This window comes from Varanus komodoensis, unplaced genomic scaffold (genome assembly GCF_004798865.1).
Source record: "Varanus komodoensis strain SLA01 unplaced genomic scaffold, ASM479886v1 scaffold3, whole genome shotgun sequence".
In the NCBI taxonomy this organism is placed as follows: Eukaryota; Metazoa; Chordata; class Lepidosauria; order Squamata; family Varanidae; genus Varanus; species Varanus komodoensis.
In genome coordinates, this window is record NW_025335761.1 from 51,886,930 (window position 1) to 51,903,301 (window position 16,372).

Below are 16,372 nucleotides of genomic sequence, written 5' to 3' on the forward strand. Positions count from 1 at the left end.
AGCAATTGCCAGGCGGGCCTCAGTGGAGAGCTTGTTCCTTTCCACTGAGAGGTGGGGGGCCACCACTGAAAATGCCCCCCTCCTTCTGGCCACCAAGTGAGTTTCCTTTGAAAGGACAATCAGAAGCAGGCCTCAGCACAGTGCCTAGGTAGCCTGTGGTTGGAGAGCTGTTCCATCTGCTACTGTGGTCCCAGGCCTAATAGGAGTTTATAGGTTTAAAGCAGCACCTTGAATTGGGCTCCGAAGCCAGCACTGGTGTTATATGTACAGATGGTGTGGTCCCTCTTATTAATCTGACAGCTGCATTTTGCACAAGCTGCAGCTTCTGAACAGTCTTCAAGGGCAGTCCCACGTAGAGCATATTGCAGTAATCTAGTTTATAGATTACTGAAATCAGGTTATCCCTGTCCGGATGGGGGTGCAGCTGGGCTGAAGCTGGTAGAAGGCACTCTGTGCCACTGAGGACATGCAGACCCCAAGTGACAAAAATGGCCTCTCACAAGGATCCCTGAATGCCACCCCTTTTCAATGCCTTCACCCTGGACTCTCCTCACAACATGCAGGGCACAATGGCGTTCACCATGCTTCCAGCATCCCTGGTGGCTGCTGCTCATGCATGCCCCTCGTAGATTCGATAGCAGCCTTCCCAGCCTGGCATTTTGGATGACATCCCTCTGCATTCCTGACCATTAGCTGGCTGGATCTGATGGGAGCTGATGGGAGTTCAACATTTGGGAAGGCATGGAAGTCTCTTCCATAGCTTGAACATTCAACTACAGTCAGATTCATTCAGACTATTTGTATCCAAGATAGTTTCTGGTAGAAAGCTCCTTTCTCTCTTTAACTGTCTTTTAAACAAGACAAACAAATCACTCCTGGCAAATTGTTGAACAAGGCAGCCATAAATGTGAAAGGAAGGTGAGACTCACTAATTGGACACCAGAGTATTGTTTTTTAAAGGCTCTGTGTGTCATGGACCAGCTAGGAATAATTTAGACCTTTAAGAAGCTGGCAAAGACAAGGTTTGAATTCTGATGCTATATTTAATGTGAAATGTAGAAGCAGCAAACAGAACGCATGAGGCTAGCAAGAGCCTTAGTTTTGCTAGTGCACAAATAATACGCCAGTTCCACATTCCTTGTACTTCATTACAGGAAATATTCTCCATGCATCCTGGTTTCCCCCCACCCCAGAGAAAACCTGTGCCCAGTGAGGCCTGGTCCCCAGTCAAAACACCAGCAGGAGGGCTCAAGCCAGGGAGTTGCAGGGTGTCTGAGGTGTGACCCTGTCTGCTGACATCTTCTGGGCCACAGAGGGCTTGGGAAACATGTCCCAGCAGTTCGAGGTCCTCCTCCTTACAGGTGCCCTTCCTTCCTCCCTGACAGCCCCCACAGGCCTGCAGTTGGACACATGTGGTGGGGCTTCCACCTGCCTGATGGTCTGGGTGTGGCAGGCTCCAGGCTGTGACTAGGCCCATGGCAGAGTGCCTGAGGCTGGGACCCACAGCTGCACTCTCCCCGATGTCCTGGCCTGCTCCCCCATTTCCTGCCACCAGCTTTGAAAGAAGGTCTTCTTCTCAGCTTTGCCAGGGATGGCCTCCAGGTGGCTTTCCTCCCCTGTGGCAATTCTAGCAAAACGTTCCTTAAGAGTTTGGAGAAGAAAGAGGGTCCCTCCAAGACTTCAGAGGGCACGGCTGGTCTGCCTGCCCTCCGGTGGGCCTGCCACGCATGCTCCAAAGGCAGGGCCAAGCAGAAAAACACTCCTTTCAAGGGCTGGCTGCCTTGCCCTGGTGTGGCAGAGCCCAGGGAGAGACGGTAAGTGACTGGCCAGGAGGGGTGGCATTCCAGCAGGAAGGGTGCGAGGACCCCAGCATGGAGAGGTGGAGCACCTGCCCAGATGTCTGGAGCTGCTTCTCTGCAGTGCTCTGAGCCCTGACAAGGTGTTGTGGAGAGGAGCCCCAGGGCATTGTGGGAGAATCAAGATGGAAATAGCTTCAGCTGCCTGGCACAGCTCTCCCTTACTCTGTGTCAGCCCTCCTTTTTAAATGGATGCTGGCATCCATCATAGGCCTTTGGCATTTGCCCAGAGACATCGTGCCTTGATTAGGGATGTGCGAGGAATCTGGTTGTGAGTGGGAATCTCCCGGATACCCTGGATTTGCTGCCTGGACTCAAGGCTACTCTGCAGCAGCTCTGAGTCTTCTGAGCTCCTGGCAAGCACTCCCAGTGTTGGTGGGGCTCGCAACAGGAATTGAGACCCATGCGCTGCACAAGAACCCCCCCCCCCCTTCTGCACCCACTGCCACCCCCTGCAGGAGGCGGGGAAGAAGCCTGGTCACTTGGAATGGCACCAGGTGCACTCACTCACAGCTCCCCTCTTTTGCTCCCCCCCCCACTACTTCTGGCAATAATGGGCAGGGAAAGTCGCTCGTCATCATGAGCATGTTCACAGACTTCTATTGGCTTGAGTTGCTGGGCAGGAACCGGCTTAGCTCGAGAGGAAGCCCACAAATGCTGGACAGATGGATTCCAAAAGGATTTGTCCCAACCCTCACCTTGATGACGGCTTCTAGCAAGTGGTGACTCAACTCCTTTTGTCTTTTCCCCATCAAATGATGTAAACAAAGATAAAAAAGAAAAGCAGGTGTGCAACCATTTCTCTGTTCTCTCTGGGAGTTAAAATCTAGGTCAGCCTTCCTCACTTTGCACCTTCCAGATGTTTTGAACAACTCTCCACATTCCTGGGCAGTTGTCATGTGGGTTGGAGTCCAAACCATCTCCATGGCCAGAAGTTTCCCACTCTCACTGCAAATAATAAAAAATAAATACAGAGCTATTAAAAAAACAAGGCCATACAGAGAAAAATTTGGGCATCCAAACTGGAGCCGGCAGCTTCAGGTGATAAAAAAGAGCTGTCACAAGCTGGAATGCTTAAAAAAAGGTTATTCATTTTAAGGCAACCAAAATGTGTCAGGTAGAAACCTGAGATACGGACAAAAGAAATGGCTATTGTAAGAGCTACATCTACTAAAACCCTTCAGTCATTATTAACGTTTAGAGATAAGGTGTGGGACACAGACTTGAGGCTCAATTGCCATTTTATTTCCAGTGGGCAAACTCACTGCTCTCTTCACAATAGCTTTTTATTTTATTTTATCAAGGCTCTCAAAGATAAAACATTCTTTGAGACTTGAGATAAAAAAAAAGTTATTGTGGGATGAATAGTTAGTTGTGCCCACTGGAAATGAAAATGGTTTATGGAGGTGGAATGCCCAAACCCTGTAGAAATGGTGTGATAAGACAACAGACATGTTAACTGGTCCTCTCCCTGGCTTCCTGAAATAATTTAATGGAGTCATCTTGCTTCATACCTCCACTGGGGAGAGAGAGAGCGATTCTTTGGAAGAATGGCTGTCCCTGCAGTCAGTACCCTGTACTCACTCAGAGTGAAGGATGCACGAATCAGCAAAACTTGAGCTTGCCATAATTCTCTGAACTCCATCTTGAAACTTGTGCCAACTGGATTCCATATCAGCTTGCAAACTCCCTCTCTGCTGTTTTGGCACGCATGTTCACACATACTGCATGTTCACACAATTGTGTGCCTCTCTCAAGTGTATGCATTCTTTCCCCAATGATAAATGTGTACATTTCCTTGAAAGCGAGGATAAATTTTTTTATCATTATTTTCCAAAGATATGTGATATGCGTTGAATGGGTGTTTTTTGGACCACTTTTGTAAGCTCAAAAATTTATGAACTTTGATCATAGACTGCATCCATGTCCAGGCTAGAAGGGGTGAATTGGGAAACTCCTGATCAAAAAATACTGAAACCAATTTCTCATACATCTCGAGTCAGGGTTTAAAAGCCCTCGTATTTGTCATGTTGTTTGACATTCCACAACTGCTTTTTCTCAATTGCTCTTTGATCACTTTTCTTTGGCATCCTGCTCAGAGTTGGTTTCCCCTATGTTTCCCTTCCTTTGCAAAAGGAGCAATTCCAACTGGGACTATGATCAGGGCAAAAGATTGTAGCTGCTTCACTGCCCCAAGAACATGGTTCCTATTATCTCAAGCAATTTCTTTAAAAAAAAATGCAATGCCAAATGTCTAGCTCAACTCTCTGCACTTTATTTTATTTAGAATCTATGAAGATGTGCTAAAGAAGGCCCGGACAATCACTTGACCCTAGGGCCTGTGTTCCCCTGGGGATGGGCAGGTTCATGCCAAAGTATCTAAAAGGAGGTAGGAGCAGCTAGGTGGACTCCACACCTTTCTCACTCTCACTGTTTCTACCTCTCCTCTCCTCTCTGTTACCATCATTTCTCTCTCCTTCTGCCAGCCTCCCTGCCCTGCCCTGCCCTGCCCTGCCTCTCCACCCTTAAAAGGAAGGGAAATTGCATGTTGATGTTTCCTTTCTCTCTCCTTCAGGGTTAGGCAATTAATTTGCTATGTTAAACTACAAGCAAGGAAAGCTGACTTTGGGTTACAGATGGAGCATTTTACAGAAATCACCAACAATAGAAACAAGCTGTGTTCTCTTTCTTTCAAATCCATTCAAGAATATAATGCAACCCAGTTGAAAGTTGATTTCACATTAATTAGAACTACTGCCCTCCCTTCCCAGTAACCAAAATCCCCCCCCCCCCCCAAAGATGTTCTTGGAGGTTTCTGGAGCCAACCACTAAGATTGTCTCACTCTCCCCATCATTTCCTCTTTAACTGATCTCTCACCCTTGGGTCTGTTCTGCCCCCTTTCCCCTGCTGCTGCTCCAGGACTAATCCAGTAAGCACTAATCCAGTAAGAATCCTCCACAGTTTCCAAAGAACGAAGAAGAGCCGTGCTGGACCAGGCCAAGGGCCTGCCGAGTCCAGCCTTCTGTTCAGACAGTGGCAACGAGCTGCCAGCAGGGACCCCCAAGCAGGATACAAATGCAGTGACATCCTCCTGCCCAGGTTTCCCAGCACTGGAGACCAGCTTGCAAAGTTATTTATACAGGTGCTATGCAGGCATGGTTTGCCACAGCTCTTAGTCATAGAATCATAGAATCAATCACAGAATCATAGAAGAGTAGAGTTGGAAGAGGCCAAAAGGCTATCAGGTCCAACTCCCTGCTGTTGCAGACACCAATTTATGCCACCCCATTTGGATGACTGCCCAAATGCTTCTTGAATTTCTCCAGTGAGGGAGAGCCCACACCTTCCCCAGGTAACAGGTTCCATTGTTGTACTGCTCTGACAGTAAGGAAGTTCTTCATGGGGTCTAGTCTAGATCCGGTTTCTCTTAACTTGAGTCTGTTATTCCATGTCCTACGCTCTGGAATGGATGAGAAGAGATCTTGTCTGTCCTTTTTGTGACAGCCTTTTGGGTACTTGTACAGTGCTAGTATTTCACCCCTCAGTCTTCTCTTCTTGAGGCTGAACATGCCTAGTTCTCTCAATCGTCCCTCACAGGGCTTTGCCTCCAGTTCCTGAATCTTCTCTGTTGCCCTCCTCTGAACCCCTTCTAGCTTCTCTGTGTCTTTTTAAAACTCAGGTGCCCAGAAGTTGACACAGTACCAACTCTAGGTGAGGTCTGACTTGTATAACATATTCATAAGATCACTATGAATTACTGTGAAATCAGGACAGTGAAGAAGGCCAACAGGAAGAAAATTGATGCATCTGAAACAAGGCAATGGAGGAGAATATTATGAATATCTTGGGCCAAGAGAAAGGCAAACAAGTGAGTCCTGCATCAAATCAAGCCAGGGCTTTCCTTGGGCACAAAAATGACAAAACTGGAACTGTCATGCTTTGGACACATCATGGGAAGGCAACACTCACTAGAGTCACAATCATGCTAGGAAAAGTCGAAGGTGGAAGATTGGGAGATGGATTGAATCTGTAAAGGAAGCCACAGCCTTGTATGTAGTACAAGTTTTAATTGAAACCTAACACAACATTAACAGTTTCAATTTAATTTATACTGAACATTAAAAAAATGAGAACTGCATGGCAATAATTTCAGTTGCTCCCTGCTCTCTGATTTTGGCTCTTGAACCAGTAATGGATCCAAAGGAGGACCTCTGTTATCCTTCCATTGCCATAGTTGCCTGGGTGTTTTCAGCGAGGGAGCTTGTCAAAAGGCTCAGGGATGTTCAGGGATGGCCTCCTATCATCCCTGCTCTTGCTGCACACCAGCTCCGGAATGTGGAGACTCGCATGCTGCTCTGAACAAGGTGTGCTAACGGTGCTCATCTCTGCAGCTACCCATCGCACCCTGGCTGCTACCTGGATGGCCATTTTCAGCCACCCAGGCAAAGTGCCAGGGGTGTGGAAGGGAGAAGCCTGGGGCCAGGGATTTCTGTCTGTCTCCAGATGCAAGATCTTGCAGTGGAGTCTCTGAATAATCCTACACCCACCAGACAATGTTGGCAGCCCATAATATTGCACCCTAAATGAGTAGACCATAACAGCCAGGCTGCATGAGACCAACTTCCACCTGGTCCAGCCTTCAGCTTGCGCAGCGACCAGACACCTGCCCACCAGAAGCCTGCAAGCAGGATCTGAATGCAACAGCACCCTCTTGCCCATGTTCCTCAGGACCGGGTGTCCATAGGCCCTGGGTACTCCTCCTGTTGCTGGTTGTGGCAACAGGCAACAGGGCTGGAGGCCACTGATAGCCTTCTCCTCCATGAAGGTGTCCAAATCTCTTTAAAACCTTTAAATTGGTGCCCATCATGACATCTTCTGCAACCCACATTCCAACCACGCATGGATTTGTAGATTTCTACCATTCCTCCCCTTACTCACAAATCAGTCCCATGCACAAACCTTTCTCCACAGCAGAGTTGCTCCAGCAACTTAATCAATCTAGGTGCCCTTTTCTGTATCTTTTCCAAGTCTAGTTTTATTTCCTTTGGCTATGTTTTGGAAAGGAAGGCTGTCCAATTTTTTATTCACTCAACCATCCTCACCCTGCTTCTAGCAGTCTAAAATGTCAGCAAGCCAGTTGCAGATTAATTATAACCCTCACAAACAAAATAAAAGAACACTTCCTTTTTATGCCCAGTTCTGTTCCTTCCTAGCCAAAATTAACATGTCTGTTACATAATAATTAGGCTATCAATTTAAATGATCCGAAGAGCCTCCAAGAGTGATTGGATAACCTCAATCAATTATGCAGACTTGTTTGTCTCTGCACTTTGCTTTGTGTTTTGCAGATCGATGTAGCCTCTCAGCTGCACCATAATTTAAACTTGCTTTGTATGCACCTGAACAGTAAATCTCGTTACCTCTTTGCCTTGTTCCACTAATGTCTGCAACTGTTCCTGAGTGGTAACAATTAATATTTTGTCATGCCATATGAAACTCTTCAGGTAGCATTCTACTGTTTTTTCAAAAATCAGATTTTCCTACAATGTTATTTGTCTGGGTCATTCCTGCTTTGCATTCTCTGCTGTTGCACCCTGTCTAAACCCAGCTGACCTCAAATTCACGGCACTCTTGAACTGATTGTAGATGGGGACACCCTGCTTGTGCCTGTGGATGTAATTGGCTGGGTTGCCTTGGGATTTGGGGCAGCTGTCCTCAGATTCAGCTCCACATCTGAGGGTGGACCCTCAGCAGATGTCACATGATGGCTCCATCCAAGATGTGTTGGACCTTCCAGAAGGCTTACCTGGCAGCAGTAGTGGCAGGTAGCGGCATTCCAGTGGCGCTGCCATTTTAGTTGACCACAGTGGCCCAGAGTGGGAAATTGCAATGGCAGCTTCCAAACCAGCCGCCAGCAGAAACCCTGGTTTAGGGCAGACATCAGTGGTGGGTACTGGTGGGACCCTAGCAGCTGCTGACCCAGGGCCTGCTTTGGTGACAATGCCTGGGCAATGTCCCTGGCCTACAGCGAGACCACAGGTGAGCCTCCATCTCCTCCAGCAGGTGGGTCTCAGCTCAGGAGATGCCGAGCAGCCCCTGTGGGTTGACATCAGTTGCATCATGCCATGTCAGGGCCACCCTTACTAGGGCTGTGTGAGGAACCCACTTTGGGGTGGGAATCCATTGGCTCTCCAATGGCCTGAGTTCTTGGCCAGCATTTGCAGGAACTCTCCAGCAACTGAGCCCGACATGCTGCACCTTTGTGCGGCTGCACCTGTCACCAAAGAAGGTTGGTGACTGTGCAACCTTTGTCCTGTGAGCATCTACAGGCTCCCTTTTGGCTCGGCTCACTTTCCAAGTCCAGGCTGAGCGTGAGAGGACACCTGCGAATACTAGAGGGAAAGATCAGGAGGAGTTTCATCCCAACTCCAGCCCTTACCATTAGGCCATATCCAGTGGCTCTCTCACGCTGCCGGTTTGGGGCAGGCCATTGCTTATTGGTGGGTGCATTCTTCTTGGAATGTCCCTGCAAGGGCAGCAAAACATGTGTGGCCACTGAAGCCAAAGAGCCAGTTATCCTCCAGATTAGCAATGGGGGTGGGGAGATCTGCCAGCCTCTGCATCCTGATCCTGGTCCAGCCACAGCTGTGGATGTGTTTCTCGAGGGATGGTTGGGGCACCTTTAGGCTGTTAAGGTGGTTCAGCTTCATCAACTGAACCAGTGAGCTGGATTTATAGGCTGCATTGAACACCTTGATTTTTATAATTCCATTTTTCTTTCCCATTTTGTTTTTAGTGGCACCATGAGTTGTATTGTGAATTGAACCATACCTAAGTGTGATGGATGTATATCCCAGAACTGGCAAGAAATGAAGAAAGCATAAACCAGGCTTATCTTAAAATCCTTCGGAAATGAACTCACAGAACTAGCAGGGAGATAATGACTCTTCCATTTAGTTGGCAGATTTTGCATTATGCTTAATTGCAAATATTCAACTGCAGACGAATGTGTCTATGTCTAATCACCTATATCTATATCATCTATATCTGTATCTATAGCTATCTATCTATGAGGCCAAGTTTTCAGTCTGCTTGTTCAGATTTTTACGCCGAAGGCTAAATGCCTTGTAGCAAGGTGACCATCTTGCGATGCACTGTCACCTATTTTGATGTAATTCTTTTGAGAAGAAGAGTGGGTTTGGCTGTCTGGCCAGCTGAGGATTATATAGCCCTGCGGTCTTGGACATGGTGCATGTATTTGTGTTATTTCTTAACTCTTTTTAAAAGAAAAAATTACCCATAGAGCTGGAATGCTCCGAAGCAAAATGCTGCCTTCTTTATTTGGGTTCAAAAGCACGGCTTTGCGGTTGGACCTCTGACTCCACTTCTGCTCTCTAGTTAGGTTTCTTTTATTTTAGCCTCACCAGTTTGCTCTTGGAAACAGGAATGTTTTGTTAGCAGCCATTTACAGAATGCACACACGTCGTGTCTCCTGGCCCCGGCAGCCATGTTCGTGCCCCGCTGTCAAAATTCCAGAGGTGCCCAAGGACCCAAAAGGTTTGAGGATTCCTGATGTAGCCTGAATCACGATGCTACTGCATTGCAGATATCAACTGTTTGCATAATATTTAAAAAGGTTTCTTCTTTATCCCTGCAGAGAATCTCAGCAGTACTAGGAACAGGAATGTGCAAATCAGCAAAACTCCAGCTCAGCAAAGTTCTCTGAATTCCATGTTGAAGCTTGTTTGACGCGAGTCCATATCAAATTGTAGCTTTTCTTTTCTTTTCATGTGAAAATCGATGTGCATTTTCATGCATTTCCCCCAAAAGTTTGCAGTGACTGAAATGTATGCCAGGGGTATGTGAGGAGGAGAACCTGTCAGATTCCCTGGGCTCAGCTTTCTTGTGGCCAAGCGTTTGACATTTTGGCAAGCGTGCCCAATGTTTGCCCAGGTGCCTGTCAAGAAGTGAGGTTGGGTAGATGCTGCACAAGTGGTGTCCCTCTTCAACACATGTGAACTGCATCCTTTGTTTGTGCTGCACACGCCATGGAAGAAGGTTGCTTGTGGCACAGTTGGCGTTCTGGTTGCCTTCACGGACTTCCTGCCAGCTCAGCTTGCTTCCCAAGGAAGGCCAAGCATGAGAGGAAGTGAGGCAAACAGAAGGAGGGCACAATCACTGCAACACTCATTCATGCATTTTTCTTTCATTGATTAAAGGTTATTTCTGCATATTTTTCAAACATAAACATTTTCCCTGTAAATTTTTCAAACATACCCATGCTGTCAAGAACATTTTTGGGTTTTGGACTGCAAATCATATCACAAGCTTAGGAATGTAGAGACTTAAACTACAGAAGTTTGTGAGTTTGTGCCTGGTCCAAAAGGTGTGAACTGGATAAATCCAGATCAAAAATGAACTGAAATGCATTTCTTAGGAAAGTTTTCTGTTTTGCTAAGCAGTTTCCAGACAGAGTAGACTGCACTGGGTCCAATTGTCTAATGATGTCTAATTTGTCTAATTGTCTAATTTGTTCAGTTCACATTTAGAATGAACTTACTCAGTTTCAAACTTCCAAAATACTATGTTAGCCTTCCACAACTTGATGCCTTTCAGATGTTTTGGACTTAAACTCCCATCAGCTCAACCCAGCATGGCCAACAGTCCAGGATGCTGGGAGCTGCAGTTGAAAACATCTGTTGACCACCAGGTGGGACGAAACTGTGCCATGGAATCCAAAACTATCCTTTGAAATTCATGCTTCTTTCCAATCATATTAGGAAAACAGCATGTAAAATGTGTGTTCTGGGCAAAAGGCATCTTTCAGGAGAAATGCACAGAAAAATGCTTATGTATTATTATGTATTAAATGAGTAATAATTGGAAACTGAATGTAAGATTGGAAAATGAGAACTGGAGAGCAGTGGACAATGGCCACATTCTTTGGTCCCATTCCAGGCAGTTGCATTTAAGGCACAATTCAATTCTTTGCAAGCTTAAGCAGGAAAAGTTTGTAGGGCTTTTTTCTTTCTAAATATGCACAGGCCTGCATGCTCTTGCCCATGGGAATGGCTCTGAGGACGGAGAGATAAGTCACAATACCCTTAGAAGGCAGAGTGCCTCAGTGACCCTTTATCTTCCCTCTGACTGGGCTGAATGACTTAGTCAGTGGCACCGGCAGGTCTCAGTAGCCTTAATTGAAGAACGAGCAGAAAACATCCCCCCTGCAAAGCTGGCTTTTTAGGGAAATAAAGCAATGCAGATTGCCATCTAAGTGCGTGTCTGTCCAGATTAAATCCAAAGGCTTTTTTTTTTCTCCAGGGGAGAAACGTGTGATTGAAAACCCAGCTTTCATACTTTTTAAAAATGGCAGAACAGATGGTAGACTTCTGATTCAATATAGGTGAAACTGATGTGAATCAAACATAGATTAAGCCATCATTCCTAGTAGATCCTGGGATAAAGCACCATTTATAATAAAGTACTGCAGAAATGGAATATTTTAAATGCTAGCAGGGGAACAGCTTTGTACATATGGCTAAGTTGGGCTGTACAAAGACTTGCATTCAAACCAGTGTGGCTTCTGTCAGATGAATAAGGTTCAGTGAAAGGATGTGCTACAAATTGCTTTGGACCCTAAAGATTGTTTTTTTTCTATGACATTCCATTGAAAATAGCTGAGTTTAAAAGTTTATCGAGTATGGATAAAATTCCCCAAGGGGAATTAGCAAAAGTCTCAGATGGAGAAGTGAAGAAAGAGGCACTGAGATCAACCCATGTAATAAGGCAGGGCGAACAACCCTCAACCTCTGTGCAGATCACAGGATTATAGGAGAGTTGGAAGGGACCTGATAAGGCCACTGAGTCCAGCCCCCTGCTTACTGCAGGACTCCGGTTAGTGCTCAGTGCAGGTGGTTGTTCAACTCTCTCTTGAATGCCTCCAGTGAGGGACTGCCCATGATCTCCCCAGCTAATTGGTTCCCTTGTTGTATTTCTAGCCGTCAGGAATTTGGCTTCCTGCCCCTTAAGCCCATTATTCTGTGCTCTGTGCTCAGGGATGCCCGAGAAGAGATCCCAGCCCTCCTCTCTGTGACCACCTTTCAACCATTTGAAGAGTGCCATCATCTCTCCCCTCAGTCTTCTCAAGGCTAATCATGCCTAGTCTTTCCATCTCTCCTTATGGGGGGTTTTGTAGTCCCCTGATCTTTATTTCCCTCCTCTGAACCTTCTCCCATTTGTCTGCCTCTCTCTTAGACTGTGATGCCCAGGCTGGGGCACCATACTCAGGATGGGGCCTACCTAGTGTCAGTGAGTCTTGCTTCCAGGGCAAGTTCTACCTTGATTTGATCTGGGCCAAGAGAGCCTAAGAATGCCTGAGAAGCCGAGAGCAATGCTGGCAAGAGGTCAGACTCCCTTAGTAACGAGGTCTCGTAACAGGGTCAGCCAAGGCAGAATGGTCCACACTGGGACAGCATGCATCCAACCTCTTCAAGAACAACGGTCACATCAACCGACGAGAAAGGAGATTTCCAATGCTGATGGGGCAGTGTAAGCCTGAAGGGCAGCTACGGGGAGCAGCCATAGTTGGAAGCAACAACGCTGGAGGCTCTTTCACAGAACGCGGCCGTGATGTTCAAGCTAGGTCTGGCTAGTGCTGTGCAGAAAAAGCCGGTGGTAAAGCATTTCTGAATACTTCTTACTCTGAAAACTTTATAATGAATTTTTTTTCGCTATCAGCAAAACAAAAGATTTGAGAAAAGGTCACTTGACAGCCAAGAAAGGATACTGTTCCATGACACTCAACATCTTGACTCCTGCTTTCATGCTTGTGCCCTTGGGCCTTCAAAAGCAGCAGGGAATGCTTTCCCCTGAACAAAAAAGTCTGACAAAAAAGATTATCCAGCTTAGTTTCTGTTTGATCAGGTGCTGTTGAAAGCTCAAGAAAAGGGGTTGTTTAAAAGCAATCAGGCCATCTCTCCCTCCCTCCCTCTCTCTGCAAGTACCTTTGACTCTAACTAAAACTTGGCTGCCATTATTGTCTTCTGTTGATATTTTCTGTTTTTCCTAAGGAGCAGGACAAAACTTGACCTTCTTGAAGGGTAGCCTGTTTGGGTTGGAACATGGGACATCTGGGTTCTAGTCGCCATTCACCCATGGTGACTTGAGGCCAATCACTGAGTCTCAGCCTAGCAAACTTCAACGGGTTGTTGAAAAGATTAAAAGCAGAGGAGGAGGCAAGAAGCCTTGGATTCCTTACAGGAAAAAAGACAGGCTATGCCTATAATAGACAAATAATTTGCATTAATTGAAATTGTGTGTTTGTTTGCATAAATATATATAATCTGACCCAATGATTGCTAAAACAAAGGCAGTATTGGGGAAATTATCTCTTATAGATAGTCCATTCTGCTTCCTTTGTCCCTACAGATTTGTGTCGGCTTCCTTACTATGCTGAGCAAATGGCTGTTGGGCAGTATATGAATACAATAATGTAATAAATACATACATAAAAATAGGATAGTCACCATCACATCCAGTTATCACATACCCTACATGGACTTTGCTTTTCAGCAGCCCATTAAAGGAGTCACAGTTCTTCCATAATAAATTGGGAGAGATCCCCCGGTGAAGAACGGTCTTCTCCATTTTTCTTTTCCTTTCATTTCCAGTTCCTGTGGGCATGGAAATGGTGAGTGTGTCACATTCAGCAAGATGAAATGGATTGGTATCCTCTTAGCTCAGGCATTTCATGCAGGATGCAAGTGGATTTGAGAGATGGTTGGAAAATGGATCAAGGGGATTTTGTTGGAGCAAACGCAGGGAACTGTATGGAGGCCCATAAGAGAACCACTGGAAGAATTCTGATGTTCACCTAACAAGCTTGGTAGGCTGAGTGTGCTTTACCTGATACAGCAGGTCAGACCACAGAGAATCTATTCCAAACAAGAAGCAGACTAGAAATTGATACATGAGTTTATTAATTGTGCATTTTTCTGGGTTCATTTTTTAAAGATCCAAAGTTGGCCTCAGTATATTGATCTTGGTGAATTTTGGCAAATTCTTACCAAACACAACTGAAACAAAATTTCCAGCCAGAAGTCAGCACCATCCCAATCCAACTGGTGTTTCCTTCATGGAGAAGGACGTGATGCACCTGCCAAAAAGTTGTTAAAGAATAGGAAGCTGCCGGAAAAGAGAGGTGGCAACCTTGAATTGGCACTGGCAGGGTGGAAGCCACAGGGCTGCAAAGGCAGGTTTTAAGAGGTGAGCACTCAAAACCATGAGACTGGTTGGCAAGTCTGCCAGTTTTGTCTTCTCCCACATTTCTCTCATAAAATCTTTTTGTCCCCAGCTAGGGGAATTTTGCAAACTTGCAAAAAGAAGTGGAAACAAAATTCTCACCCATCTCTAACTGCAAGACGTACCTAGGGTTGGTTGGTTTGTTTGTTTTTAGACTTTATATGAAATTCACATGTTCCATGACATCTGTTCCCATAGAAGCTTGCATGACAATTAAGAGTGGCACATGAACTGCTTCTGTTAGCAGTCCTGCCTCTGCATGGCATCCAGATTGATATCCATGATAGAGTATTTACTATAGTCAGGATACTAAATACAAGATCATGGCACAGTCTCCCCATGGAGATCCAACAGACCCCCTTTCCTCTGAGCTTGCAGATGCCTATTTGCTTGTTTCAGCCTGCCTTTGGCTTGAGTTTTCTGTTGCAATGCAGTGCTTGGCTTTTAAGCTAATGTTTTGGATTGGGTTTCCTGCTGTTTCTAAGGGCTTTGTTTTGTGATAGTAGCAATTATAGGGTAAAATACAACCTTAGTCCTACTTAGAGTAAGCCAACTGATGTGAAATTAGTCATAGCTATCATGCTGTGATTCCCAAAGCAGGAGGTATTGCCCCTGCCTCCAGGGGTGATGGAAAGCTCCAGGGAGGCAGTGAGGGAAAAAAAGGCACAGGGGCATTAGATTATAGATTAGCCCTGCACTCAATCCAATCTAACTGCACTAAAATGTTGAGTTTTTCTAAAGCTGCGATTTAGTCGAAAGCTGTGTTCTAGTCAAAAGCTGTGATTTAGTCAAGTCAACAGAATCTGTAGCAAGACAGTGATATGAGTGTTATTTGCATTAGAAAATTACAGTGCAATGTATTAAAATGATACATGAAAAGGATGTTTAAATGCACAAACTGGAGCGAAACCTAAGAAAACAAAATGAGCTATTATGAACTCCACATAGGCACTGATTTGTTGTAGTGGGTGGCTTGAGAGAATGAGATTTCCAGATTATGTTCTACTTTATTGCTTCATTGGGTGCATTTAGGGACAATCCTACACATGGGTAAATAGTAAGAATCCTACAACTACAAGCATCCCTGCCCCCAGTCAACCTTTTTCCAGGGGACAGCTGAAAATAACCCGAATAGCTCTTTCAAAGACTTATTTACTTATTTATTCAATTTACATTCCCTTATAACTAGTCCAAAGACTCTCTAAGTGGATTATGTAAAATAACATCAACTTTTAAAACACATGAAAGCAACATACAATAAAACAGAGGATATGGACCTGACTTAAGTCACTGATGTAAATTATTCCGATATACTAACCAAGAAGAGAACTCTGCATCTACAGTTTGGAAATGTGTTCATGAATTTACTTTCATGCAGTTTCTGAAGAGGATTCACCCCCCTCTGGGGAGTTCTGTTTAAGGCATTCTATGTGATTTGCACCAGACAACAAGTCTTTGGAGAACAGTCAACTGGTAGACTCTAGTTGCATTTTTTTGTAATTGGCATGATTTCTATAAGAATATATGTTTGTTGCTTTTCCCAAGACACTAATTCTTTCCTTCATGATGAACTAAAAAAACCCCAAGAATTACATTTTTTATTTGTCAGATTTATTTACTAAATTCAATGAAGTTAATTTGCAACTGCAAAGAGATGATGTTAACCTTATCCAGGTTAAATCAGTCCTCACCACATGACCTTTTAGTTTATTGTGAACATCTGGATGAGCAGCATACAGACATGTCTGACAGATTTCAGGATGCTGCTGCTGCTGATTTTGCTTAAAATACCAGACTGGGTGATCAATCCATTCCTAGATCAGCAATGACAAAACAGGAATGGTGGAGCAAGAACCTTAGTTGAGGCCAAATTTTCCAAATCATATTGAGATTTTTAGTTACAAGAAAAAAAATTCTGCCCACTACCCTGAACTGTGGAAAAAAGCCAAGATGTACTTTATTGCCTTCCCAATGTCATATTTAGTAGAGCAAGGCTTCAGTGCAGCTTCTTTCCAAAGAAACTGTCTGAAAATGACTGAACACTGAGATCTAAGATTTCTTCTTAGTGCCTTCCAGCCTGATGTTGAAAAATTAATATCTCTGCACCAAGCACATCTATCCCATTAAAACTATGAAAACAGTGTATTTAAAGATGAGACATACATTTATTTTTTTTAATTGAAAAAGCACTAAATAAATTGTTCTACAAAGTTAA